This window comes from Hypomesus nipponensis, chromosome 19 (assembly GCF_054491055.1).
Source record: "Hypomesus nipponensis isolate SF chromosome 19, ASM5449105v1, whole genome shotgun sequence".
NCBI lineage: Eukaryota > Metazoa > Chordata > Actinopteri > Osmeriformes > Osmeridae > Hypomesus > Hypomesus nipponensis.
The window spans coordinates 2,970,725-2,998,711 of NC_140379.1; the positions used below are offsets into that span (position 1 = coordinate 2,970,725).

Here is a 27,987-nt window from a genome sequence, read left to right on the forward strand (position 1 = left end):
CCACCCACCACCCACCCAGACACACCCGGACACACACACACACCAAGCATACATGCACACCACATGCATGGCGTGTCTTCTGCGTGTTGGAGCGTGGTTTGGAAATCTGCCGCAGCACCTGGGCCTTGTCACAAAGACTTTTTCAGCTCAGTGTAACTATTCCAAACGTACCACTTCGTCCATCACATAAACGTCATCCGGAAACCCCACATCACCCTGTTACATCTAATAAAGGCCATGTGTTGATGACTTCTGACTGTGCTGTCTTTTATCCCAAAAACTGTGCTTGGGTTGAAAAGTCATATTAATTAATAGCATGTGTTTTTTCCCAAAGCAATGTTACAGGGGTGGATTTGAACCTGTGACCACTTGATCTACAATCACTAAGCTGTACCAATCCTTCCTAAAGTGATTTGAAGGACATAGCACTCTACACTGGCCAATCAAGGAGCAGAGTATAGTTGCTGACTTAGGATGGCTACTGTAGAAGTCAACCTTGTAGATGTTCTCAGCAAGTTGCCAGCTCACCCCTAACGTCGCCTCAAAGGTAAAAATAGAGGTGAGAAGGAAGTCACCTATAGTCATTCTTTCCTGTTCTCTCTCGCAGGTAACAGGTTCCAGCACATTCTCCTTCAAGGTTAAGATACCATTTCAACCTTAATAACAATAAGGTATGGATTTAGCAGATGCATTGATCTAAGTACAGCACGATGGGGGGGGGGGGGGGGGGGGGGGGTAGATTTGGATCTGCAATCTCTTGATCTACAGTAAACTGCTCTAATCAGTGAGCTGTACCCTTCCACCTCTTCAGAAGGTCACCCAAGGCCTGCACATTCTGGAACGAGTTGTGGCAGCTTGGGTGTTATGTGGTCGTCTGTACGGACGGACGCGTTAAAAGGGAAAAGAAGAAATAAGGAGAGAGTGTGATGACACTTAAGAGCTGTGACACACACACACACACACACACACACACACACACACAGACACATACACACACACACACACACACACACACACACACACAGACACACACACACAGACACACACACACACACACACACACAGACACACACACAGACACACACACACACAGACACATGACACACACATGACACACACACACACAGACACACACACACACACACACATGACACACACACACAGACACACACACACACAGACACACACACACACACACATGACACACACACAGACACACACACACACATGACACACACACACAGACACACACACACACACACATTACACACACACAGACACACACACACAGACACACACACACAGACACACACACACACATGACACACACACAGACACACACACACAGACACACACACACACAGACACACACACACAGACACACACACACACGACACACACAGACACACACACAGACACACACACACACACATGACACACACACAGACACACACATACAGACACACAGACACACACATGACACACACACACACACAGACACACACACAGACACACAGACACACACACAAACATGACACACAGACACACAGACACACAGACACACAGACACACACACATGACACATGCACATACACACACAGACACACACACACATGCACATACACACACAGACACACATGCACATACACACACATGACACACACACATGCACATACACACACAGACACACTCACTCACTCACTCACTCACTCAATCACACAGACGAAACTGTAGTTCATGTTAAAGATAGATCACTGTCATACTGGTTGGTCCTGTCCTTTTGACAGGAACACATACCATTCATTCATTCATTTCAATACCTACTCACATGGGACTGCGGCTGGAGGCTGGAGGCTGGAGGCTGGAGGCTGGAGGCTGGAGGCTTCATAAACAAAGTCACGGTGTGTTTTTGATTTGTGTGTGTGTGTGTGTGTGTGTGTGAGTAAGTGTTTGCGTGGGTGGTAGCTGATGAGATATGAGGAGATGAGAACCATCCATCATGGAACCATCCCAGGAAGAACACACTTGAACACACCTACTAGACACGACACACACACACACAAACAGACTCAAAAATTGACAAAGAAATGCTTGCGCATCCATACACATACACACACACTCCAACGCAGTATGAGTTTGTTTGGTGTCGGTGGAACCACACTGACAGTAAGAGCGTGTTCCCTCTCCTCTCCAGACGAAACCAAACCGAAACGAGTCTCTAATCCGGCCTCTGGTTTGCTGGGACTGACAGTAGTCAGCGTTAAAAGAGTTCAGTCGGAGCTGAACTCGATCATGACAGCAGGACATTAATTCAAATGTTCTCTGTGTATTTGCTGCCCCATCAAGTCTGAGTTAAGAGTCCATGGACTGAGAACGTATGATAATAGGTCCCCATGGACAACATAGTAGTATTCCAATGGGCAAAGCAGACCATATAAGGAAGGAGCACAACAGAATAAAAGAGGGTGGTTGCTTCACTCAGCCACAAAGCCTCCTTTGGCCCATTGCAAAGAATAGCTTAGCATCTTCAGTACCAAAGCTATTAGCAGTGCAGGGTGGGTGGGTTGAGATGATGTTGTGACTTTCAAAGCCTTTTATTGTTTCCACGGCTTGCTGTGGTCTGATGTTGGAAGGCAGACATGTGTGGTGGGTGGACGTGCTTAGAGGGTTGGTCGTTTATAGGATCACTGCGTCTGAGTCAGTGTGTCATACTGTCTGTCTGAGAGGGTGAGTTTTCAGGCCCTCCTTCAGATAGGATCAATCCAGTTTGTCCTTATTACTGAGAATACGAGACGCTGTCAGCAAAGCGCTAAGCGAGATTTGCTTCATGTGTCTTTGAGGCGGATTGTAGAGGAGTTTTTGTGAGACTGGAAGTTGTGGTTGATTTCTGTGTGTGTGTGTGTGTGTGTGTTGGTGGGTGTAAGTGCATGTGTGTGTGGGTTGGTGGGTGTAAATGTGTGTGTGTGTTGGTGGGCGTGAAAGTGTGTGTGTGTTGGTGGGTGTAGATGTGTGAGTGTGTAGATGCGTGTGTGTGTGTGGTCGCCTGTTATTCGTGTGTGTTATTGAATAACAGTTTTCAAAAGAATCCCTCCTGCTTACACCATAACACACGTAACAAGTACACACCCTTCCACAAACACCGCCCCCCCCCCCCACACACACACACACACACACACACAGACACCCACACACACACACACACACACACACACACACAGACACCCACCCACACACACACACACACACACACACACCCACACACACACACACATCTCCTCCATCTCCATAACACACTCACCACCTTCCTCAGCCACGTTCCCCCAGCTTCCTGCACACAGTGAAAGCTGTGTGGTTGTGATAACACCCCCAACCCACACACACACACGTATACACTCACACACACGCACTGCTGGATTCTTATCAGGCCTCATCATCTCTCTCCTCATAGGGGGAAGAGGAGGTTGTGGAGGCTGAGGTTTGTGTTGGATGACACAGGAACATGCAGAACCCAAGTCGTGCTTGTTACAGTTAGTGTGGGTTAGCCAGCCGTCTCCCCCACCTCACCCCACGAAACGTCCTCCAACGGGGGAAGGAGAGAGGGGGGAGAGGGGGTTGGGGGTGCAGGTGAATGACATGTTGCCCTGACAGCATGATCATGACACAGCTGGAACTGAACTCTCAAAGTCAGTGTCACGTTTCCCCCCGCGTCACTTTAGGACCTTTCTGGACGTCAGACAACCCACATTTTGTACACAAACACCTCTGACAACCATGGCAACCGGCTCAGGGAAGTCATCGATGATCTTTAACCTTCTCCTTCATCCTGTAGCCTTTCGCTGACATACGCGTTCTGTAGAGCTTGACAAGTTTTTGGGGAAGCGGATCCCAGGTCGTTGGTGAGTCTGAACCAGAAGGTTTTTGTCCACACAGCTAATCTCTCTGTTTTCTTCAGACCAAACAGCAAAAACGACACATCTAACTGAGTGTGATCATCTTGTTTTTAGATTTTTAATCGAGTTGGACGTGTTTCTAGTATTAATGGCTTATCTAGGGACTTAATTTAAGTAAATGACACATTATTTTATAAAGTACTGACATTTTAATACCGCACTGGCAGCCAAATGTACTTGTTTTAAGAATAAGCAAGCATACGACTCATATTTCTGTGCTTGAATTTGATAGGGCAGTTTTTCAGCGTGTTTCTGTGTCATCCCTCCCCACAGGAGCCTCCTCTCACTTCCACTCTGACGCTAAACAGACAGCGACATCCGCGCCGGGCTATCGGGAGAAAAAGCAGCGCTGGTTTTTAATTGGGTCTCTGGCTCCGCTGTGGTTTTATTTTCGATATAGTCGTTTCCATAGCGCTGAATTGATGAACCTGAAGAAACCTCAACACACCAACATGGTTATCGGTGTACTTGTTGATGGAGAGCAAATCACGTGTGGTTGAAGTTATGTGGATCAAGTTGCGGGCCAGTAAGGCAGAGCCTTTTGCTTGTCATCACAAGATTAAGTTCTGGGTATCAATTTATTGTACATTCATAATAATAAAGATTTTTTGGGGGCACAATAACTATCAAGTAACTATACATGCAGTAACAGTCTCCATTGACAACATGTAGTTATTTAAGTACAGCTATTTTGTTACATTTGATTATATTTAAGCAGTGATCGCACAGGTGAAACTTGACATGGGGGAGTGTTGCATAGCAGTTCCTATGAACCCACAATGTTGTTACTAAAGGCGTTGCCATGCAGTTACATGGTAGTTGCAGTAGCATATTACTGTTCAGGTAAGGTATCAAATGTTGATGTGTACTGAGGCTTGGGTGCCCACACTTTGTCTTTGTTGTGGCATTTGTGGTCAAACACTATCTCCAATCAGCTAGCTGTCTGATACTCATAAACGAAGAACCCAACCTGATAATCACACCGTTCTAGTGAAAAAGGACAGACCTTTCTTCCACACACTGCAAAGTCACCCATTACACAAACTAAAGCGACCTCAAGAGTCGACAGTTCACACATGCAGAGATTTCTCCTCAATCTTCAATTGTTGTTCCACAGCAAGTCACTGGGTGACATTTGACAAGAGCATTGTCACAAACGAGCGAGTTTTTTCCTTGGTTACGTTTGAATCTCCAATCAGCGTGTGCAGTGTATTAATGATTTAATTCACCGGCACTTTCATTCCCCCAAACCCAGAGAAGGTTATCCTGTGAGGGGTGGGCCTTCTAAAAATGTGCTTTGTTCCTATGTTATGTCCACTATGGGGTTCTATTTGTGTTAATGTTATGTAGTTTCCCATTTGGGGGAGCATGTCTTTCTCATATTTGGGGGGAGTGTTTTCATTTGGGGGATGCACTTATATTAGTGGGTGTGGTTTGCACTTCAGGGCCACCGAAACAAACAGAACGCCCTAGCCCACCCCTATCCCACTGCAGCGTCAAGGTACACGAGCATCAACGCGCCCTGCGTCACTCTGCTGCTTGTTGCCACGGTCGCGTAGTAAACATTCTGGTATCTATAAACGTCCATTTCTAAGTGCCTCGGTTGCGTGCAATATCATTTTCCCTCTTTGACAGAGCATGACCGAGTTCGAAAACGTGCACGCAATAAAAGATATCCCATGTTTACAGAGGAACTAATGCATGACCAATCTCTCTCCCATATAGCCTAGTGTCAGATAACAGTCCAGTTTGACACATTGCTTGTTTTTCTCGCTTCTTCTCTTAAAACTTATTGGTTATATTTGTTTAGACTATCTGTGAGACTTTCCATGACACATTACTTCGTATTTAGGAATACAACCTAAGAGTTCCTTTTACATTTCCCCACATACAGTTCCATTCAGATCCAGTCATACTCAGATACAGTTCCATTCAGAAGCAGTTCTATTCAAACACAGTTCTATTCATTCACAGCTCTATTCATATTTCCATGAGTTTACAGAGGGCCTCTACAACATTTGGACACGTATCAATCAGTCCTCCACAGCCCACAAGGTACACAGGAGAAGAGTCCTGGAGCAGGTCATGTTGGTTTAGTGAAGGCCTCAACACACACTCTCCGATCAAAGCTCAGAGTGACTGTGAGTGTCTGAGGGCTGGATACGCAGCGTGCCTCTGCATCCATGTCAGTGTACGCCCTATCGATCCACGGACCTTTTCCAGGCCCACATCTAACCCTGCCTTATCCATCAAGCCAACGACCAGCAGGATAATCCCTGGGCAAAGAAAAGCCTAAGCCATGGCCATCGGCATCTTAGAAAGTTGATCAGTAACTGAACTGTAAAATAATTCCCCTAACAAACAAGTTTTTTATGCGGCCACCTGGTTTAAAGTCTGTTTTGATAAATACTACTTAGTAGTTAATGTTTGGACTTCGACCCACTTCTCGTTCTCTCTTGTGAGGAAGCTCACCAAGTAGCCAGTGAGCCCATTGTTGTATAAATCGTGTATAAAGTATGCCTGGAAGTAAACAGCAGGAGTTTGAGGCTCTGAATGGTGGCTTTATGTGGTTATGTAAGGGCGTTGGGCCGTGAGTACAGGCCCGCAGAAGGGGTGATTCGCTGACGTATGCTTTGCTGATTGGGTGTTTTGAGGGTGCCATGACCCATGATGCATTGGAGGGAGAGTTGGTTCCTACAGAGGCATGATTGGCTAGGGGTCTAGAGCTGGTCAGAAGTTTTTGGCTTTTGGTTCATGGGACGAATGCTTGAAGGTTGTAATGTAAGTCACTGACTTTGATCTGCAGTTCGGACGCTCCTTTTCAGGGAGAGCTGCGTTGTCTTCGATTGTTTTGCTGACCAGGATATTTAGAAAATACAATTGGTGAAAGGGACGACAGGTTTGACCTTTCACACGTGACGAGAGCGAGATAAACGAAAAGGCCTGCAAACACTTCATCTACCGCGGAACTGCGAATCATCTGCCAGCAGTGCTCAAGTGCCAGTTTATTACACCGTTTAAAAAGTCTATATAATCTACGATACATATTAAATTGTATCTAAACAGTCAGTTTATAATGACGAACAAAGACTAGTCTTGTTCTTTGACCCTGGCGTCAACTCACTCATCAAGTAACGATGTTTGCACTGTAGGCAGTCCAGTAGTTAAGTAGTGTTCTGGGTTATGGGAAACATCCTGGAGGTAGAGGGAACCTTGATGCTTGGACACGCACACAATGACTTCAGTCATGATGCTCTCTAAGGTTACCTACCCAGCCCGGCGAACACTGAAGTCTCCTGGTGACTGTTTCACTGTAAACACAGCGAAGGAGAGAGAGGGAGAGAGAGACAGAGAGAGACAGAGAGAGAGAGGGGAAGAGAGAGAGAGAGAGACAGAGAGAGAGAGGGGAAGAGAGAGAGAGAGAGAGAGAGACAGAGAGAGAGAGGGAGAGAGAGATAGAGAGAGACAGAGAGAGAGAGGGGAAGAGAGAGAGAGATAGGAGAGAGAGGTGAGAGCCTCTAAAGGAGGAATAGAAAACAGGAACTTCCATATACTTACACTTACGTCAATCTCTTGTCATGAGAGACAGACTGTAACATAAAAAGGTCAGTTTAAAAGCATTTATTTTGTCTAAGGACTTGAGCTTTTTCAAGTCTTTGTTGAAAGAGCTCAAGTGCTTTGACAATAGATTTTTTAGTTTTTTTTCTAAAGGTCTAACGTTTTTGGGGGAATATGTTTTGAAACGTCAAAAAAGTATTTTTGAAATACATTTTGAAAAAAAAGTTACAAAAAAGGTTTGCGTCTTGATGAGTACTTGATGAGAACTCTACTATACTCTACTCTACTGTACTCTATTGTACTCTATTGTACTCTGCTTTAATCTACAGTTTTAGGCTTCTAATTTCTCTTCCCCTCTCCTCCTTTCCTATCCCTCTACTTGCTATGGGTCATTTAACCTAACATATAAGCATTATGTTTGTATTGCATTGTATTTAGCTGTTTGGGGAGGGCTTTGACTGAACAAGGATTGTGTTGTATTGGACAGAATCGGATTGTGTTAGTCAATGGGATGACTGGATTTGATGTTTTACTTTGTATTCAGTTAGCAAGATGCTTGTATCCAAAGGAACATACAAATATTATATATATAAAATAGTACACGTTGAAAGAACAGCAGTAGATCAAAGATCAGAGGAGCACAGTTCCTTGCTGTGCATTTTGTAAATATGTTACATGCAGGCTGTCAATAAACAACGATGTATACATGTGTGTACGTGTTTGTATGTGTGTGTAGTTTATTTGTGTTGTCCTCAATATGTTTTGCTGTAAGTGAGAAGACATGACTCAGAATAAGGAACATCTACGATCTACATTCCAGTCAAATTTCTTATATGCAAATACTGTTGAAACCTTTGATGTGTGAGAGCAATGGCCGACTTGTCTTGTGAAGCAGACAGTTAAATTTTGACAGGATCATAACAGTACTTTCTCCTAAAGACCTGAGCCGAATAAACTGCTGTGTGTATTTATCAGATAACACAATCACCATGACTACCGTACCTTGAAGAGGGAGGAGAGGGAGTGGTAGGTTACTGTGTGTGTGTGTGTGTGTGTGTATACTTAGAGAACTTGACAAACCAGTGTACACTAAAGAATGCCCTCTTTGTTTATGACTTGAGAGCATGTGGCCACTCGCCAGGTAAATACTGCACAGCAGACACCAGAGCACAAGCAGCACAACAGGGACACACACAGCTTTGTGTGTATGTGTGTGTGTGTTTTATGTTCAGGTTCAGGCCAAAAGAACATTGAACAGACCAAGAGAAGGAGAACAAAATACAATATTAGTTCCAGTGAGTTTTCTGAGCTTCCCAGCTGACACCAGCCAATCCCATGCAGGTGTGTTGCGATTGGAGGGATGTGAGGATGACATCACATTCTGAATCACTGACCACACATAACAATCCTCCCCTCCCCATCCACTCCCCTCCACCAAATACATGGAGTTTCAGGTGGCTATTAGTCATCACCGTATATGTTAGGGTTTTAGTTCCGTGGTCTTGTCCATGTTTGCTCACACACCATCTCTGGACTGGGAGTGTGACTAGTCAGCAACATAGTGGACAGATTAGTCACGATTATTGGAAGAAAGGGCAGTTTAAATAAAAACCATTATCTTCAAACAGCCTTGGCTGGGTAAATCGGTCACCTGCCTGAATGATTCCTGATACTTGTGACTGTTCAGGCCTGCGTGTGATAAGCCCTGAAAATTGACCCACAGACACACGCACACAGACACACGCACACAGACACACGCACACAGAAACACACTCTCTGACAATGATGGAATGTGTAAACAACTCAACATGCGCTCATGCGTACATACATTCACACCGGTTCCATAATCCTTCTGTGAGGTTTCTCGCAGTGTCAGACGTCGCGTTGGTTTGCTGGTTCACAGAGAGTTTACAGGAGGGAAATAAACCTCCAAGACCCCCTCCCTCTCTCCCTCTTTCCCTCTCTCTCTCCCTGTCTCCCTCCTTCCCTCTCTCCCTGTCTCCCTCTTTCCCTCTCTCTCTCCCTGTCTCCCTCCCTCTCTCCCTGTCTCCCTCCCTCCCTGTCTCCCTCTATCTCTCTCTCTCCCTCTCCCTGTCTCCCTCCTTCCCTCTCTCCGTCTCCCTCTTTCCCTCTCTCTCTCCCTGTCTCCCTCCCTCTCTCCCTGTCTCCCTCCCTCCCTCTGTCTCCCTCTATCTCTCCCTGTTTCCCTCCCTCTATCTCTCCCTCTCCCTGTCTCCCTCTATCTCTCCCTCTCTCCCTCTCTCCCTCCATCTCTCCCTCCCTCTATCTCTCCCTCCCTCCCCCCTCAATATTCCCTCCTCATAATCAGATTAGTTTGTGTGCCTCTGCCCCACCACGCACCAGCAGACTTCCCTGCGCACAAGCTCAATCACACACATACACATGCGCAAACACTGAAGAGTGAGGCGGACCTGTGAGTGTGTGTGTGTGTGTGTGTGTGAGAGAGTGGGCATTTACAGCTTTACAGGATATCAGCTATTAACAGTGTCATACCAAATGACATGGAGCAGTCTTCCACACAAGACCACTGCCAAGAATGTCATTGAAACCTGTCACACACACACGCACACATGGTCATACACACACACACCTCCACACATTTCCCAAACCACCCCCATCACTCCTAAACACACATTTCCCACCTCCACCCCCATAACCCTGCCTCCCTGTGCAAAAATAAACCACAGGATTGTTAATGATTCCCTGAAGAAAAGCATTGTTTGGGTCGTAGCACTCTGGTCTTATGCGAAAGCGAGAGAGTTTTGCTTGGCCGGCTTTGAAAGAGAAATTGTAATGAATCAGATTAGGGCAGAAGGACTCCAGTAAGACTCCAGGTCTACCCTGTTGGACGTGTGTGTGTGTGTGTGTGGTGTGTGGGGGGGGGGGGCAGGGTAAAAACACTCTTGGTGGGCCAGGGGTAGTGGGATCGAGGAATGGATGGTAATCAGTTGTGTGTTTGAGTGAGAAAGACAGAGAGAAAGAGGGAGAGAGAGAGGGAGGGAGAGGGAGAGAGAGGGGGAGAGAAAGAGAGAGAGGGAGGGAGGGGGGAAGAGAGACAGCGGGAGATAAAGATCATTTTGGGACTCAATTCTGCTTATTCAACCAAGGGACTGACACCTATCTGTTGGTCTGTATCACCCCCCCCCCCCCCCCTCTCACTCATTCCTCCCACCACCTAGATGCACCTAGAAGCACCTACAACCCACTACATCGGGCTAAAACATGCTGAGCACCCTCTTAGTAGCCTGCAGCTCTCTGCAGCTCTAAACTCTCTCTGTCCAGGAACCGGACTGACTGAACCACATTCCCATTTCACTGCCACACCAGCGTTTGTATAAAGGGTTTGTTTCCCTCCAAGGTTGTTTGTTCAGTAAATGACACTTGGGGCAGAGACTCCAGGCGACTGCGGGGGATGGGTGAGAGGTCTCCGGGTAGCAGACCACACTCGCCGGGGTGAATAAGACCTCCACTGTGTGATTAAAACAGCCCTGCAGCCTTGCGGTGGAGTCCCTGATGAATGTTTGTCTACCAGCAAAACCAGCAAAACCAGAGGCCATTGTTGGAGAGATCAGAACCCTGCTTCATTGTGCTGCCCCCCCCCCCCCTCCGCCCCCTGCAATCAAGCCCCACCCCTCTCCCGCCACCCCCCATGGCCCAGGACCATGTATTTAGCCTGAGAAAACGTCCGCAGTGATTTGCTGACTAAAAGAGAAGAGGTTGTTGTTTTACTCATGCTTGGTACCTCTGTGGATGTTTGTTTTGTACCTGTAGCTATGTCGGATCATGTGATCCTGTCAGGGCCCCTCAGATCACGTGATCCTGTGAGGGCTCCTCAGATCATGTGATCCTGTGAGGGCTCCTCAGATCATGTGATCCTGTGAGGGCTCCTCAGATCATGTGATCCTGTGAGGGCTTCTCAGATCATGTGATCCTGTGAGGGCTCCTCAGATCATGTGATCCTGTGAGGGCTCCTCAGATCATGTGATCCTATCAGGGCCCCTCAGATCACGTGATCCTGTGAGGGCTCCTCAGATCATGTGATCCTGAGAGGGCTCCTCAGATCATGTGATCCTGTGAGGGCTTCTCAGATCATGTGATCCTGTGAGGGCTCCTCAGATCATGTGATCCTGAGAGGGCTCCTCAGATCATGTGATCCTGAGAGGGCTCCTCAGATCATGTGATCCTGTGAGGGCTTCTCAGATCATGTGATCCTGTGAGGGCTCCTCAGATCATGTGAACCTGTGAGGGCTCCTCAGATCATGTGATCCTGTGAGGGCTACTCAGATCATGTGATCCTGTGAGGGCTCCTCAGATCATGTGATCTTGTGAGGGCTCCTCAGATCATGTGATCCTGTGAGGGCTCCTCAGATCATGTAATCCTGAGAGGGCTTCTCAGATCATGTGATCCTGTGAGGGCTCCTCAGATCATGTGATCCTGTCAGAGCCCCTCTGACTGGTTGTCCAGTCAGCCCAGACCTCACTCTCCCTGCCTCTCCCAAGACCTGAGAGGGGGGTGTCCAGGACACATACCCACACAAACAGACACACACACAGACACACACACAGACACACAAACAGACACACACACAGACACACACACAGACCCACACATGCACACACAGTCAGACACACACACAGACACACACACACAGATACGTCCTCTCCCTTGTTCACACACAATAGCAGTGCATATCTGTACGTGCATGCCCAGTGCCCACACATACACACACACACACACATAGCAAAGCCCAGAATGGCATCCAATGCAAACACCAGCTCTGGTTTCATTATAGCCCTTAAAGCAAGAACAAGCCCAAGTCTATTTCTTTATGAGAACAACTATTTATAGTCAATTTTAGGCCTATTTTAGCAGGACTAAAACTTGCCACAGAGCACGTCTGCTGCTCCCTGAGCAAACACAGAGAACAATAGCGTGGCATGTCTACATCTTTATCCACTATGGATTGACTGGTTTGTGGCTGAGCACGGTATCCTGATGACAGGCCACAACTGCAGAGATTATTGTAGTTCAGGCAGATTACCAGAGGAGGCTGGCTCAAAGACTGGCCTGAAGGGGAGAGGGAAGGGGGGAGGGGGGAGGGCTGGGGGGGGGGGAGGGCTGGGGGGGGGAGGGCTGGGGGGGCGGTGGGGGCTGGGGGGGGGGAAGGGGAGGCTCAGTTTCAGGGCTGCAGACAAAATGACAGGCAGTGGGAGGTTGGAAGGGGGCCAGGGGGCCAGGGGGGCGGGGGGGCGGGGGGGGGACAAGGGCCCTGAGTGGGACAGCAGGGGGCTGGTCAGACAGAGAGCCAGTGGGGTAGTCACCTAACCATGCTGGGAGGACTGAAGACTGGACTAGCAAGATTCAGGGACAAATGACTCCAGTTCAACTCAAGACTTGTCCTAAAGCCTAGTCTTGAATTAAAGAACGTAGGGTTAGGGTTGGACTGCAGGCCCCAGTCCTGGTCTAAAGACTGCAGGTCTGACTTTGGCCTAAAGACTATAGACTTACAGGAGTCTTAGACGTGTAAGCATGACTTAGCTTAATCTGTGTAGTGAGAAATTTAAAGAGAGACATGAGGGTAAGAAGGGAGAGAGAGAGAGGGTAAGAAGGGAGAGAGAGAAGGTAAGAAGGGAGAGAGAGAGAGAGAATCTTAGGGAAGGAAGGAGGGTTAATGGCCCAAGATGTTTGTTCGACCAATTCTCAAGGTCTTCTCAGAACAACTGCAATTTTGTTGACTGATGGAGACTAACTGAATGACGGATTCCCTTGTAATTGGTCGCATAAGGGTAAGAAATCAAGCAAGGGACAGAATATTTGTTTAATTCCTTGTTTAGTCTGAACACAGGGACACAAGTCCATGAGAAACGTGGTGCGTGAAGCCTGAAGCTAAACAGATATCCTGTTCCTCTGTCGAGCTACAGACCACATCTTTTCATTTCACAGAATAACCATACATCTGCATGCCTTTGTGTGTGTGTGACAGTGTGCGGGTCAGAGTGTGTATGTGTGTGCGTCTGTCTGTGTGCGTTTGTGTGTGACAGTGTGTGTGCGTGTTGGTGTGTGTCTGTCCTTTCCCATGTTTCATTTGACGGTGCTGTGAGTCGTACAGTGGTGTTGGTGAAGATGAAGGGCTGACACAGCATTCTGACCACAGTGGAATCTACAGGCTCTGCACCAACACAACTGCACTCAGCATGACCAGGCCTGGGAGACACCATAAACCAAGTGCCTCTTTTTACACAGTCAACACAAATCTCTCTGGACTCCAACCGTCAGCTCACACCAACACAACTCCCTGTAACCCTGCTCACACTCAACACACACATATTAAACTTCCCACACACACACCTTTATCTCACACACACACACACACACACACCCCCCACTCTCTTACTCACTCACCCACACAAACACACACCTTATTTTCTGTCACTCACTCACACACACACCCTGCTCTCTCGATCTCTCACACACACACACACACACACACACACACACACACACACACACACACACACAGGTCTCTCACCCTTACACAAAAACACACACGCCTGTACGTTCAATAAATCCAAGCAGGTCATCATCCAGGGCAGTGTAGGGCAAGGTAGGATTACTGGTTCGGTTAACCATTCGTTTGATAAGACATTCACAGATAAAAGAAAACATAAACAGAAAAACATTCTTCTAAGAACGGCATCTCCTGAGACATCAGCTCGGAGAATTTCTGAGACAGAGGCATTCAAACCGCCACTGGTCCTAGCATGATACAGAGTTAAGGAAAAGGACCTGAATGGGTCACAATTGGATCAACTGTGGTGCCAACAGATTAAAATCTGTTAGCAACTTTCTGTTGTGGCAGATGGTAGGCAGACGTGAGGGGAGCGTTGATTGAGTATGTAGCAAGTTACGGGTCGCTCAATAACAAACCGGCACACACAGTCCAATTTCAATGCAGATGTATATTGAATCTGTCACATCCCTACATACAAACACATCACAGTTTCTGGTCACGCTCCCTTCTTCTATGCAAACACTCAATCGATGAGTCTCTCAACAGGACACAGCCTGTCTTGTTGCTGCAGGAAGTCCCTTCATGCCTGCAGGCTGCCAGATACCTTCCCTCAGTAGGCACTCCCCTCACCTCTCCCTGCCATCTGCCACACTATGGCAATTCATTCATCCAAATATTAATTCAAGCCCATGTGGATTGTGTCCAGTGGTCCTACAATAAAATATTACAGCTTTATTGTTCTGGGAAAGACGGAATGTTGATGTTTTTCTCCAACTTCGGAGTAGTTTCCAGCAAGTGAATACATGTCAAAATGAAGAAAAATGTAGAGCTCGCTGGCTTTCTAAAACATGAGCTCATAGCATATCCTGCACGGTGTTAAACAAATTTGATCAGCCTTGTATGACCTGTTGGCGTTTGCTTTGAGTTGAGGTCATGTCACAGGTGAGCCAATCCAGTTCCTATGAAGATACGTGAGAAACACTCACTAATGTACCAACCCACGCATTCACCCACACACACACAGAAACCTTGTGCACATTACCATTCACACAAACGCACACACACACACACACAGTTTTAGAGTGAGTCTACTCCAGTTTAATACACAAGGCCAAGCCCATGCTGAGTCACACTCAAACATGCACGCACACACACACACACACACACACACAAACCTTGTACCCATCAACACAAACACGCACCCACACAAATCCCATGCACAGCAACATACCTACACACATGCACACACAGAAAAACCCCATGCACTTCAACACACACACACACACACACACAAAAGCCATGCATCAACACACACAGTCACACAAACGGTCACACACACAGTCACACAGACGGTCACACACACAGTCACACACACCGTCACACAGACGGTCACACACACCATCACACACACAGTCACACACACCGTCACACACACCGTCACAAACACCGTCACACGTCCCTGAGAGTGGCAGTGTTTTGTTTTCATTCTGGGTGACTTCCTGGCGTGTGCTAAGCAGCAGGCTGAGAAGGACCATGAGAGTCAGGAGAGAGAGGGAGAGAGGGTGCGAGAGGGGGGAGGGAGAGAGTGACAGAAAGGGGGAGGCAGAGAGAGAGAGGGAGGGAGAGAGACAGTGAGAGAGAGACAGAGAGAGAGAGAGAGAGAGAGAGAGAGAGAGAGAGAGAGAGAGAGAGAGAGAGAGAGAGAGAGAGAGAGAGAGAGAGGGGGTGAGAGAGAGGGGGTGAGGGAGAGAAACAGTGAGAGAGAGGGTGTGAGGGAGGGAGACACAGAGAGAGGGGGTGAGGGAGGGAGACACAGAGAGAGGGGGTGAGGGAGGGAGACACTGAGAGAGAGGGTGTGAGGGAGGGAGACACTGAGAGAGAGGGGGTGAGGGAGGGAGACACAGAGAGAGGGGGTGAGGGAGGGAGACACTGAGAGAGAGGGGGTGAAGGAGGGAGACACTGAGAGAGAGGGGGTGAGGGAGGGAGACACTGAGAGAGAGGGTGTGAGGGAGGGAGACACTGAGAGAGAGGGGGTGAGGGAGGGAGACACTGAGAGAGAGGGGGTGAGGTGTTGAGGGGCACTGGTGAAGCAGGACATCATGAGACTCAACCACATGCAGAGCCAGCTGTGTACTCATCCTCCCTCCCTCCCTTTTTCTCCCTCTTTTTCCTCTCCCTACACTGGCTAATTTCACTTCACAGAGATCTTCTGGTAATTGCAGTGTTGATAAAACCACTCAAGGCCTGACATGTGCTGCAAATCGTTTTCTGGAGCAGAAAGTGATTTTTTTTTTATTAATGGGTTGAAAGTGTTTGTTTTTTCCTTCAATCTGAGGACGGGGAGATAGCATCTGAGGTGCTGAACAGCCCTCTACTGCTCAGCCAGGGACTATTCTAAAGTTCAGCCTTAGTCACTAATCTTCCTCTCCTCCTCTTGTTCTCTTGTTTGCGTTCCCTCTCTCTCTCTCTCTCTCGTTCCCTCTCCCTCTCCCTCTTCCCCGTTTCTCCAATCTTTTCCCGCCCTTCTCTCCCTATTCCCCAAACTTTCCAGCTCTCTATAACCTTCGCCTCACCCTCTGCATCTTTCTCCTCCCTTTTCTTCTTTCATCTCTCCCAATCTATCTCGTTCTCCCTTCCCCTTCCATCTCTCCCCATCCTTCCATCCTCCCCCCCACCTCCCTCCCTCTCTCTCTCTCTCTCTCTCTCTCTCTCTCTCTCTCTCTCTCTCTCTCCATCTCTCCCCATCATCTTTGTCATCTCTCTTTCTCTCCCTCCCTCTCCCTCTCTACTTCACAAGCCAAGTGCTCACACCACTGCCCCCCCCCCTCCCCCCAGTCCCCCTGCTGTGATTATAGCCAGATGTTCAGTGGACTGACTCTGTTGTTTCTGCGTCAGCACTGTGTCGGAGATGTGGCACTTGGCCCCAACTTGGCCGGGGCCTGGTTAGAACTGATCACAGAAAAAATGACTTTGAACAGCATTAGAGTTATCCATTTTATGAACAATGAGGCATTGAAAAACTGAACATAATTACTGTAAAGAGGCTTGCATTGTCAGAAAGGTGCTCATGTTCCAGATCTGCAAGGCAAACACACAATATCTGTTTTGTTAGAGGGATAAACCACCCCCCCACCCCTCCTTTAACTTTGCATGGGAAACAATCTTATACATGAACATAAAAACACATCAATGAACGTCAGACAGTCAACAGTCTTTCTTGTTCTGTAGTGGAAGGGGAGAAGTGCCCCTTTCAGCCCTGTCATTAGTACACCTCATCTCTCAGAGGAGGAGGAGGGGGAGGAGGGGGAAGAGGACTGTACTGTTCACACAGGTTCTCTGGGCTGTCTGGCAGCTGTGGGGGTGGGGGGGAGGTCCTCTGTCAGTCAGGTGGAGGAGGGCCCTCGTGCAGAGCTGTCAGGGAGTCGTCACCCAGTGTCAACCTGGAGCCCACTAGCATGACTGAGCTCTAACTCACACATTCCCATTGCTGACCTCTGACCTCTAAGCCCCACCTTAGGCGCCTGCCCTGCCCTGTCAGGTTTGGGATACAGTAATGTTTTGATGCTCCAACCTCTGCAGTGTACAAGGTGTGTGTGTGTGTGTGTGTGTGTGGAGGGGGAGGTGGGAAGTGTCTTGTCTGTGCATGTACCTGAAAAAATTATTGTGAGAGAGAATGTACGTGAGCTCAGTGTACATGAAAAATGCATTTTTGTTTTGTGGAAAGACCAACAGCACTATGGGCCTGTGTGTGTAGAGACCAACAGCACTATGGGCCTGTGTGTGGAAAGACCAACAGCACTATGGGCCTGTGTGTGGAAAGACCAACAGCACTATGGGCCTGTGTGTGTAGAGACCAACAGCACTATGGGCCTGTGTGTGGAAAGACCAACAGCACTATGGGCCTGTGTGTGGAAAGACCAACAGCACTATGGGCCTGTGTGTAGAGACCAACAGCACTATGGGCCTGTGTGTGGAAAGACCAACAGCACTATGGGCCTGTGTGTGGAAAGACCAACAGCACTATGGGCCTGTGTGTGGAAAGACCAACAGCACTATGGGCCTGTGTGTGGAAAGACCAACAGCACTATGGGCCTGTGTGTGTAGAGACCAACAGCACTATGGGCCTGTGTGTAGAGACCAACAGCACTATGGGCCTGTGTGTGGAAAGACCAACAGCACTATGGGCCTGTGTGTGGAAAGACCAACAGCACTATGGGCCTGTGTGTGTAGAGACCAACAGCACTATGGGCCTGTGTGTAGAGACCAACAGCACTATGGGCCTGTGTGTGTAGAGACCAACAGCACTATGGGCCTGTGTGTGGAAAGACCAACAGCACTATGGGCCTGTGTGTGGAAAGACCAACAGCACTATGGGCCTGTGTGTGTAGAGACCAACAGCACTATGGGCCTGTGTGTGGAAAGACCAACAGCACTATGGGCCTGTGTGTGTAGAGGACGTATCCATCACACAAGTGCCCCTTACCGAGGACAAAGTACAGTGTGCAGATCTGCACTGGGCATTTGCCAAGTAATAAGTATTTGTGACATGTCATTATTTCAGTGCTGCCGTTGCTGCCTGTGTGTGTGTGTGTGTAGGCATGTGTGCGTGTGTCTATGTGCACGTGTGCGTACGTGCAAGTGTACGTGTGTGTTTCAGTGTGTGCGTGTGTCCTTGTGAATACCATGTCTGGAATGTAAACTTAGTGGATGGGATGTTTCAACCCCCACCTCAGCCCCGCCCCCACCCCTGCCCAAGCCAGGTAACTACACAACAGAAATACTGAAGCACCTTAAAACAGCTCCTGTCGATCTACGGGATGCGGGGGATGTGAATGTGACTTTGAGCCCTGTGTGGGACGATGAAAGGCACCTCGCGCACAAACACACCTGTACCAACTCCACACTTACTACACACTCACAACACGCTATTCATGACAAAGCAAAAGGTTTCAACACTAGGAGAAGACCAGTCTTAGACACTCTCTTCCTGGTTGAGGTAAGCTACTGACTCGACTGAGGACTAAATCTGGCTGTACGCCAGCCACACACACACACACGGTCCTTACACAACTTCTGTGACGCTGCTTTATGTTTGGGTGGGGGAGGGAGGGAGGTGTTGGTGAGGGAGTTGGGGGAGGGATGGAAAGCCACTGGCATTGTTATTGGGACCAAGGATCAGTCCGTTGCTACTGGGCGGTGTGTGTTGGTGGATCACGATGAGTCACTTGACAGTCAGTATCACAGAACGCTGCTAATCTTCACACACAGTCCTGTCTGGAGGGCCAGACAGGAACCATCTGACGAAGAGATCTCACACATGAATGGGAAAAACACCAGCACACTCTCAAATGATCTCCCGTTATTCAAACTAATTCTGGTACGAAACTTGCAAGGAACACAGAAACCAATTGAGGGGTTTTCATGTTCAAAGCGTGTCTTTGCAATGCGATCAACACGTCAGCAAACGTCCCCCCCTGAGACAACAGCAATGACAGAGAGCTGTCCTCCATCTCAGACAGCTGCACGGAACAGCGAACAAGCGACAAGGTGTTGTTGTAAAGTGTGCCTGTGGTTTTAACATACCGGTGAAGAGACGTGCGGCCGGGCACTTTGGACAATAGTATCTGTGAGGGACAATAGTGTCTGTGTGTGTGCAGCCCTCTGAGTGTGTGTGCGTGTGTTTGAGAGACAGAGAGACAGAGAGAGAGAGAGACACACAGAGAGAGAGAGAGAGAGAGAGAGACAGAGAGAGACAGAGAGAGATCAGAAATTCTGTGGTGAAAGAGTGTTTGTTTCTGTGTTTTCGTCTAGGCATGTGTACTCACGTGTGTTTGTGTGTCTGTGTATGTTTGTGTCTGGGTGTGCATTCGTGTGTGTGTTTGTTTGTGTGTCTGTGCATGTGTGTAGATAGCTGGGGTTACAATGAGCTGTGGGAGAAGATGACTTTGTTAAGACAGGTGGATAATTGAGGGATCATGGAACAGCCCACGGTATGGATCAGATGGGCGGGGAGATGATAAAACCAAAATTACCATCCCAACACACACACACACACACTGTCTAGGGACAGGTATAATGAGACGTAATCCTGCATTGTAAACTGGATGAGTTCTTTGACAGTTTGAATCCTCAAGCTCAGCTTTAGTCTACCATGTGAGAAAATACAGAGTTGCCATGGCATTACAGTGTCTGAAAAATCCCACAAACTCATAGGTGAGGAATTTACACCTTGGTTGAATGACGTATTAATGAATGAATGAATGAATGAATGACCAAGATAAAGCCCACTAACAGTCAACTTCCATCTACACCCTCAAGAGACAAACATTTATTGTTTAACAGTTTTTGAGGACAGTATTTTTTCATACTTCTCTGTTTCATACTGATTTATTTGAATTTGATGATTTGATTTCGATTATGATTTTGTATACCCCTCTGAGGACAAAATAAGGTTCTACTTTTACTTAACTTTTACTTTTAACACCAGGAGTGTCCGTTCTCGTCAGATGGACCATCGAGACGCTCCTGACGCTGAAATAACACTTTTTGAAATAACAGGCTGCGTCAACAAAACGTACAAGCCAGCTTGTGAATCCCCTTCACCTGATGCAGCTTTGTGTCCCACAGTCACTATCAAGCCAAGTGACCAAACACCCTCTACAAGATGATAAACTGGAGGCCAGCGCTGAAGAACAACACAACCAGTTCAAGGTTGTGACGAGAAGGGGCTGCTGGCGACAGTGACCTCACCCAGGATCCTCCAATCACGGCTCACCAGGAAGACCGTGTCCGCGCCCTGTCAAGGCTCTGTTTTGGTTTGTCCTTCTCTTGTTTGGATGCTGGCGATTTATGTCTTCCAGAGAAGGCATTGTTGGGACTCGTCCAAGAACAGTTGAACGCAGAGCTAAGGCAGCTTGACTGCAGACAAACACACGCAGGTTAGGCTAAACACACGAAGAAGAAACTGAGGAAGGAAAAGAAGAAGAAGAAGGGGAAAAGACAAGGACCATTGAGGGACTTTGTGGCCAGGAAGTTATTTGTCCCTAGTCGGGGCATGAAATATTTTCCTGTGACATTACGGGATGGTTAGACGAAGGACTCTAAACAGAACGAGATGCAGATCCTTTGTTTCTTCTTGTTTAAGGGAGAAACCATGTGATATGTAAACCTCTGGACACTCGCACAGGAGAACAAACAGTTGAGTCTGCGGCAGAACCTTCCGCCACACAATTCATCAACAAAATCTGACGTCATTTCTCGCAAATAGGACGAGATGGCAGTGCTAATGACACGGTGTACACACAATAGTATTTTTCATTTTCCACTTGGCAGCAAATGAAATGAACTTAACTGACATGGTCACATAAATATGACTCTGGTTAGACAAACAGGCGCAGTTTCAAATGAACGCCATGTCTGTCAGGACACTTAACGACCATCTTTCTCCTCAGTGCCATTGTCTAAACCCCACATCGTGGGTCTATTAAACCGCCATGGGGGCTTTTTAGAAAAACCAAGACAGAAAACAGACCCTTCACCAAAACAGTAAAAAAAAAATTAGCAGCAAACACTGAAAAACATGAGACAGATTAGAAAAAGGATAAATAAAAGGAATTAATAAATCACCAGGCACATTCAAATTTGGAGGCCTACAACAACACAACTAGTCCTCGCGGGTGTAACGTGTGGAGTGCGAACGGTCCCCAAGGCCTCAGTCGTATGCATGCTTTATGGACCCAGACCACCAGAGCACTGTGGCATTCTGTTTTTCCCAAAACATTCCAACCAGCCCTAGGGGGCGAAAGAGAGAGAAATGGATGGAGAGAGAGAAGGATGGAGAGAGACAGAGAGACAGAGAGACAGAGAGAGAGAGAGAGAGAGAGAGAGAGAGAGAGAGTGAGAGAGAGAGAGAGAGACAGAGACAGAGAGACAGAGAGAGACAGAGAGAGACAGAGAGGGGAGAAATATCAGAAATTCTGTGGTTTGTGTCAGCAAGGGTGAGCAGACCAGAGCTTAAAACATCTTGTAAGAATAACAGTGAAGAGGAGTGTGTGTTGGATGGCTTTTGTTTGTGTGTTGTACATTCCTTAAGCACATCATTCATACTGGCCGTGTCCGCTTCTTGGTCTTCCTGGGGGTGGGAAGGGTGGGGTAGGTATGGAGGGCTGTGGTTGGAGGGTGGAATGGGGTTGGTTTGGGGGGGTTAAGGGTGGCAGAGGAGGGCTTGTGCTGAAGATGGGAGTGAGAAGCTTGGCTTGGCAGTCATGTTTGATGACGCGCTGAGAAACAAAGATCTTGACGGTGCATGGCGGGTAAAAGCAATTAAGAGATGGGAAAAAAAAGTGTCCGCATTCTGGACGACTTTAAAGATAGTTTGTGTGTGTTTCCTAATTCTTTTATTCACTTACAGCCCCCCCCCCCCCCCGCACACTCTTTCCCTCCATGTATCCCTCTTGTCTTTTTTTTCCTCAACAAAGTCATCCTTGCCAAGATCTGAAACAATGGTCAGGCCTTCCAAACCTTAAACTTAAAACAATACCATCAATCACACTGAATGTAGCGGACATGCAAACACACACAGCGGTTAAGTGGAGCGCAAACTTCTTCCTCGCCTTTCACTCTTGGATGGATGAAGGGAGGGAGGGACGAGAGGACAAACAAGGAAAGACAACAAAGCAGAACCTCTCTCTTTTGTAGGAAACATATCAGTGCCGTATGAATCAAGGGCCTTGTCCGAACTTGAGTTTCAGGGACGGCACAGGTATAACCTCTCGTATAAATCTCAGCATGGTTGTCAATAAGGATTTGCGGTTAAAGATTTGACGGCCGGTGGGAGCTCCCTGTGTGACCGTATTCTGCGAGTCTGAAACTGTGTACTGGGTCACGCTCCCACCAGTCCCCAAGATACAGCAGACCTGTTTTTCAGAGGTCTATTGGAGTTCACCCACTCTGACCCACGTACTCTACCCCCCCACCGCCCCCAGAGCCCCACTTCCTTATCCCACTCAGAGACCACTCCCCTTGGATAAGCTGTGCGTGTTGCCCTTCTGCCCCTCTCTGGGTCTATCTACCCTGTTCAAAGCACTCCTAACACGCTATCAGTCCTGAGCAAGCAGTCCTACGAGCCAATGAACAGGTTTGCCTCCCCTGCTGTGTGGTTTGGGATCTCTCGTAGATAGCCTTCGAATGGTCTTGGGACTTTAACCATTGACATAAGGATAAGGGGGGCTGTATGGGCAGGGGGGGGGGCACCCTGCGCAAACACTGCTTGAGCTCTCAACTGGGGCGTCACCCGTGTGCAAACACACAAAACACCAAAACACGCAAGGAACGGACGTCAAACACAACGTGAAGTATTCACAAAGTCGCATGAGTGGTTCAATGTGGGTGACACCTGTTGGTTTGCACACTGAAAACGTGTCACATCACATTAAAAGATCGATACTCTGACACACGGTTGCTAGGATACTCAACCCAAAGACGTGTAGGGGCAATGTACATTAAGACCAACTGAAAGTCCATTCATATCATTTTATCAACTCTATCTACAGTAGCTATCAGATCAAACGAGTATAGTTAGACCTCATTTTGAAAATTTTAAGATTCCTATATGTTTAATGTATGCACCTTCCTGCCAAAGCAAATTCCTTGTCTGTGCAAACTTTCATGGCGATTAAAATCCATTCAGATTTTGATCAAACGACTGATTGATTAAATTCACGATGAAGTAGCCTGGGATAACATATTTCTGTGGCTTTATTTTTTATCTGTGAAAAGAGAAAAAGATTCTAATCATTGTGTTCTGTGCATTCTAATCATCCAACTCATTCTGACGATGAACCAGAAGGCTAAGGTCCCACGGCCTTCTCCAAGACCTCCCTTTATCCCCCAACGCTCTGAGGCCATCACCCAGCCAGGTCACACTGGAGGCTGGGGAGGTTCAGTCCTGGATCTGGGCCCTAAGAACCACCACCACCACCAAGCCTGCCACCTCAGGTCTGAATCGACCCTCCGGGAGGAACAGCCTCGTTCAGGGCCATAAACCACCGACACCGGGAGTAGAAGGGAGAGCGAAGACCTGCCTCTCTCCAAGACAGATATTCATCTCCTCGCAATGATCAAGCACACAGCTCGACCAACCAAAGAGTTGAAAAGCTGAACAGTGGTTACAAATGGAGATTGGAAGCTGTTTCAAGGCCTTTAGAATTTTTTTTCAAAAGAAAGCGGTTTGAAATATTTGGGCTTGTGGAATGTATCGCTGCAGTCTGTGTTGTTTTAACCACAGAAAATAAAAGTAGGAATTTTACCAAAGGGAGGGGGGGGGTTACCCTTATCTATACTTACAGTGAGCACCATCCATTTTTCCTTGTTGACTTTAGATTGTTGACTCATGCCTGTAGCATAAGCCAACAGATTTGTCGTAGACAAACGGATACATGCTCTCAACAATGGTGACGATAGTGGACCGTTGAGTCGGTGGTTGCGTCTCTGTACGTGACCGACAGAACGCGGAGGTCGTCTCCCTAAAACGCAGGCCTCTGGGCCTCCAATCAAACCCATCTGTGGTAGAACTCTCCTCTCTGCATACGGATCAGAGAGAACCGGTCCAGTGAGTGTTCTGCTGCTCCCCCAAACCGATTCCCAAATACCACGCTTCCAATTGAGCATGCCTTTGGCCCGCTGGTGCAAGGCCCTCGAAGTACACAATACCGGTGCTGGAGGAATTCCGCTGACTGGCAGACAGACAGGCTGGGGACACATCTGCCAGAGGCCTCCCACAGTCGAGGCTCCCTGCTGGGCATGGGCCTCAGAACCACACGGACCCAACTACTCCCAAGGCTCCTTATCAGAGAGGCTGCCCTCCACCCCCTTCCAGCCTCCCCAACCCTGGAAACACGTGCTGCCCTGCCTCCCCCAAATTCAGCCTTGTCAGCAACACAGCTCTCATCTCAAGCTATTATTTCTGAAGACTCTCTGACACCGTGGGGTTTCGCTGCAACCGCTGTGCAGAGGCTATGGTCACCAGGCCTGTTTGAAGGTACATGGAAGGCAGAACCGATCATGCATAACTCTGATGAGAACCGGAGGATGGACTTTGTCATTTGGCGGTACCGCAGCAGAACCAGGGAATAGGGACCACTCCCAAACTGCCAAAAGCAATAGATCCCAGGTTTCTCAAACCTGGATGGTTAGAGAACTCGCTCTCCTTAATCGGGCTCTAAAGCTAAAGTGCAGGAAACTTAAGCTTCTGACTGACGTTCTCCTTGAAGGAGAAGGGACGTCGTTATGGCTGTTACAGAATTTAAATGTTCAGATGTTCTTAGAAGTCTGATTCAACAGGTCGTTTACCTCATGCTAACTTCTCAGATCCAAACATCTGCTGGTGTACGTTTTCCGTACTGTGCACATTCTGACCACACCACAACTCGGAGTTGTTCGGAAAACAGAAAAGGCCTCAATTACAATTACACCTGCTCGTCAAGTCTGTCTCCTAGAAATGCTGATACTGAATACACTGTAATATAAGCTGACAATGAAAGGACTGGCAGGGGTCGATTCTGAGGAATACTCTGTTGCAGGTGCGTCAACAATATTCTACAGAACATTTAAATTATTCCCATATTTTTCCTTGGAAAACAATCACTAGCTTTTGCACTTGATCATTTGAACTTTGCCAGGAAGTGAGCACGACAGTGTGAAGGGCGCTACGTCAAACTTAACGGCATTGAAAACATTAAAACAATAGTTTGGTTCATCGTCTAGTTAATAACAACTCCTCACTTAATTGCTGTAAATGGGAGAAAATAAGTAAATTGTACCACTAACCCTCACAGAACCGAACAGCACCGAACAGAAACACAAATCAATCTGCCTTTGGCGTTAGCTTCTTTCCCTTCATTTGTATCTTCATGGGAACAATCAGGATAGTTTACAGTAACAAAGGAACTGATTATGCGAGAACAGAAATCTCTGTGATTGGATTCTGGAGGAGACGCCGTTGACCTGACCGGAGGACTGGAGGGGTTACCTTGGAACACACCCGGTCTGGCCACAACTCAAACCTTCCCCATTTCAGTAACAAGAAAAACGCTGTTTCTGTAGGCTTACATTTTCCTCAAAGGAGGCCGACAAGATGGAAAATCATGAGGCTTGGGGAGACCACAATGTTGGATTATTATGGTTATTTTCAGATATATTCTTACACTAGTGTGGGTGCCTGTCTCCAAGAAACCATAAGGAAAATAATTCCATCAGATTGCATGCATTAAGAATTGGACGGTGTCATAACCCTGGGTGATGCTTTGACAAAGTGAAGAGATGTGCAGAGAAAGAGAAGGGCGGAGGAGGGAAGAGAAGGAGGGACAGAGAGAAATAAAGAAAAAAGAATGAGATAATTAGATAGTGAGATAGTGAAATAGTGAGAGAGAAAGAAAGAAAGAAAGAAAGAAAAAGAGAAAGAGAGAAAGAAAGAAAGAAAGAAAGAAAGAAAGAGAGAAAGAAAGAAAGAAAGAAAGAGAGAAAGAAAGAAAGAAAGAAAGAAAGAAAGAAAGAAAGAAAGAAAGAAAGAAAGAAAGAAAGAAAGAAAGAAAGAAAGAAAGAAAGAAAGAAAGAAAGAAAGAAAGAAAAGGAAGTGCGGTCATGTTGAGGTAACGTTTGCGGGAATCCGATATAGGCTGCATTCTGCACCATTACCGGGGCGCCAAGCATTTTGTGATACTAAAACCATGCGAGGACACCGCCGGTGCGCGTATAAGAGCTGCGCCAACATATCTACCCATCTGGCGAGGCCTGGGAGTCGGGGAGTAGACGCGGCTTGAGGGCTGCCGCCTCCTGAACGCCTCGCGGCACAGTAACAAAGTAGTAGAGCTCGAGCTCGTCCCTCGTAACCTTAGATTCCATCTCCGACTCGTCACGCAGCATTTCTGTGAAAGGAATAACACCCAAGAACTGTTTCATCGAAACAAAAACAAAAACACAATACTCTCATGTACACAGCTCCATAACGGCGCCCGAGTCATCTTTCTTCATCAGAGCTGGACTCACTTGATATTTTCTTAAGCTCATTCATTGCCTGTGAGAGAACTAACATAACCTGCAATGAGCCATAGAAACCATAACGCTATGGTCGACTTGCACCACAATGTTGTGTACTGGAATTGAAAAATAGGCTACTCTTTGACCACCCAAAGGGCCTATTGGGGGGTGGGGGGAATACTCTAATCCAAATAATTTCAACAAAGGGGAGTTGCAGTGGTGGTCGTAATGGACACAGCGAACACACGTGTGTGCCTGAAACACTGCTTGGCTATTTCACTGCTCTCAATTTCCCCTTTCTCTCTCAATCCCAATTTCCTCAGCAGGTAAGCTACCTCTCATGCGTTGATATCACCGGTGGCTTCTATCTGTTACTGAGCTATTGAAAACATTAGCTCACTTCCCAAGAAAACTTGTTGGTCTCGCTGTGAGAAGAATATGATGTTGTGTTCACAGCAGTCAACAATGGAATTCCTCCATCCCTACGATGTCTCACTGGAGCTAATCCACATGCTCTGTGCGTGCCTGTGTTTGTCTTTGCGATGCCATAAAAGTGGAATGCTGTGTTTTATTAGCGTAAACATGCACTTTTATTTTTTCAACTGTACTTACAGTAATACATGGTTAGCGCACTCCGTTTACTGCACGGCCAGATGTTTAGCTGCTACGAGAAAGAGGGATGAACACGTTGTCTGGCCTCGACCTTTCCCATCCGCATCGATGTACAGATATCCTCCTTCACCTGCCTGCACCTTGACGAATGCGGGTTAGGCTACGTCAGAGGCCCACATGACTAAGGATGACATGAAATGATAAAAAATAAAAATAAAACGGATAAAAAGGCTAATCAAGGACAATCCATGACACCGTCACAGTTGGAATACAGTTTTCCCACCATCACCGTCCTAACC

General features: G+C 47.4%; 1 long non-coding RNA gene across 1 annotated transcript; it reads right to left on the reverse strand.

Moving 5' to 3' along the window:
• Positions 1 to 17,029: 17,029 nt before the first annotated feature.
• On the reverse strand, positions 17,030 to 27,814 carry LOC146246549 (uncharacterized). The gene is made up of 3 exons (XR_014732204.1): positions 27,689 to 27,814; positions 26,817 to 26,964; positions 17,030 to 17,119 (listed from the first exon to the last, which is right to left on the reverse strand). It is a non-coding gene; the product is annotated as an uncharacterized LOC146246549 (long non-coding RNA).
• Positions 27,815 to 27,987: the final 173 nt, after the last annotated feature.